The sequence below is a fragment of the Elephantulus edwardii genome, unplaced genomic scaffold (assembly GCF_000299155.1).
Source record: "Elephantulus edwardii isolate Elephantulus edwardi_28Jun2011 unplaced genomic scaffold, EleEdw1.0 scaffold00124, whole genome shotgun sequence".
Lineage (NCBI taxonomy): Eukaryota > Metazoa > Chordata > Mammalia > Macroscelidea > Macroscelididae > Elephantulus > Elephantulus edwardii.
The window spans coordinates 3,101,442-3,104,180 of NW_006399874.1; positions in this window are offsets into that span (position 1 = coordinate 3,101,442).

Here is a 2,739-nt window from a genome sequence, read left to right on the forward strand (position 1 = left end):
TTTTATGGTAAGGATCTCGTTTTTAAGTGTTTGTGAAAAGTTTAATAGAAATACTATCCAAGGATACAACTTTCTTCTTTTTGCTCTCGATACATGTTCTTATATACATTCGAGTTGGAACCTATCCATAGCTTACCCTCCAATGGGTTTCCAAAGACAGTTAACCATATGGGAGGAGGTTGCCCATCCTCCTGTGGAGCAGCTGGTGACCTCAAACTGTGTGCCTTCAGGGTTGCAATGCAGCTTCATACCACTGTTTAATTATGCTCCACTGTAGGAATATGGAAGAAATGCAAGATCTAGATCCTATAGAAATATAAGCCCCTAGATCTCAGGATGCTCATAGTCTGGGAACCCAAATCAGATGCCTTTTTGACATCTCCAGTTATGATGTGTTGGTTATATGCTGTTTTTAAGATATGCATCTTTTCATTAATAACAAGACTCGGATTTTTCCATATTAAAAAAAAACAACAACTATGAGTTCAAGTTACAGTGAAATATTTGAGTAGTTGTTCAAATAACATGGTAAAAATGTTAGCAATGCTATAGAAACTGAATTACGACCAAACTGACATCCTTGCTGTGCAATGATTTGAAGCCTTTGTTACTTAATGCATTAAAGACTTGGTTAATCATAGGAATGACCCATTTAGCCTGAATGTCCAATATAGAAAAAGTTCGGGTTTTTCAAGGTCAGAAATTAAGGAAAGGACTACTTGTGCACATAATTGAGCTTTTGCTGAGAAACATTTCAGTAGAAAAATTGTACTAAAAGAAATTCAAATGATATTAGGCATAAACAATTTTTATATTAATATTAGACAAAACCACACCTGTCCATATACATAGAAGGTAATACAGAAAATGCTTTGTTGTGAAAGCATGCCCTGTGCAGTACTTAGCCAAATGAGGTACACTCATATTTAAAATTACCCTGATGCTGACTCAAAGTCAAGTTTCCAAATCCTTTTATTAATACAGAATTTTTAGAATCCCTTGAAATTTAGTATTTTGCCTATAGATTTACTTCCATTTACTAGACACAGTTTGAAAAGTAGAAGATTTAGAATCAGCAACTTTCCGAGGAAAAGAGTGTAACATTCTTTGCAAGCCATCCAATCCAAGGTATCATTACTCAGAAAGGAGAAGGGGGCTTTGACATTCAAAGCAGGCATTTGAATGCTTCCAGTAAATAACTAGATAACTAATTATCTGAGGTTTTTTTTTTTTAAAAAGTGAATAGTATCTTTGCTTTTAATATATAACTGCCTAGTGATACCTTTCTCCTCTCAACAATTGAGTTTATTTTGTGTGAGCAATTTTCTTGATTTGTATAGCAGATGATTGAAATTGAAGCGGAGAGAAGACAAATCGTTTTAGATAACATAATCAATGAAAGCTTCGTGGGAAGAATGCCAAAGGCTTTCTACTTAAGAATGTGTATTGTAGAAATGGCTAAGTATTAGCCATATCACTTAGTGGAAAACTTAACTTAGAAACTCAGAGGAGCCGCTGCTCCTGCCTTTGAAATCAGTCTTAAATTGATACAGGTCCTAGGAAGGAAAGGAAAATGAAACAAATATGCCAGGTACATTTTCTGCTTCAGGCCTGGTGTAGGAGCCTATAATTAGAACTTTCAAAACATCAGCTTTGTCTTAGTTCATTTAACCTCCCAGGTTAGTCTTACTGTCAGAGGAATTATACCCAACTGTGAATATAAAAAGGAAGGAACCTAGGTTAGTGTTAATATGTAATCCGTAAACTGGGAAACATCACTGATGTAAGTAGCATTCTACTCAAGGACAATTAATTATTTCTTTTTCCCTCTTGAGCTTCATGTATACAAGTGCTCAATAAGGTAATGAGAGGAACCAAGAAAGAAGGCTGCCTAGAAGAGAATAAAAGGTCTCAACTAATGTTTGCGAATTTCCCAATGATTTTGTTGGAAGTTTCTGAGTTAAAATAAGAACAGTGAAACAAACACTTTGAATGGTTTATAACTATTCAAACAGGCTCAATTAAGAGGTTAAAGAAAGATAATTGTTAAAATTAATACTATTTTTGATGTTGTGATTATTTGGATAGCCCTTTAACCAAATTAGATAGTCAGGTGGTGCACTGGTTAAAGCATTTAAGTGCTATGTGAAAGGTCAGTGGTTTGAATCCACCAGCAATTCTTTGGGAGAGAGATGAGGCGATCAATTTCCAAAAAGTCACAACTTGGGGGACCCTGTAATGTTTTTACGAAGCATAATTATCCTGGCAGGAGTTTAATTTGAACATTCAAAATAAAACCAAAACTATTCTGAGTTTTCAGTCTCAGTTCCTCTCTCCCTTCTCTCTCTCCCTTTCTTTCTCTCTTTCTCTCCCTCCCTACTTTCATCCTTCCCTCCCTGCCTCCTTTCTCTCTCTTTACCTGATAGAGGGTCACCATGAGTTAGAATCATCTCCATGGCAATGTGCTTGATTTTCTCACATTTCTAACATTTGACCTAAATAAACTTGTGTCAGTTTACATAATATTCACACAATTATTCTGTTTTTTAAAACATCTGCTGTCCAAGATATGTCCAAGATGTGAGAAGTATGGGAATCCCAGAACATTTAATTGTGCTAATGCGAAACCTATACTTGGACCTGGAGGCAATCATCAGAACAGAGCAGGGTAACACTGCATGGTTCAAAATTGGGAAGGGTGTTCACCAGGGATGTGTCCTATCTCCATACCTTTTCAAC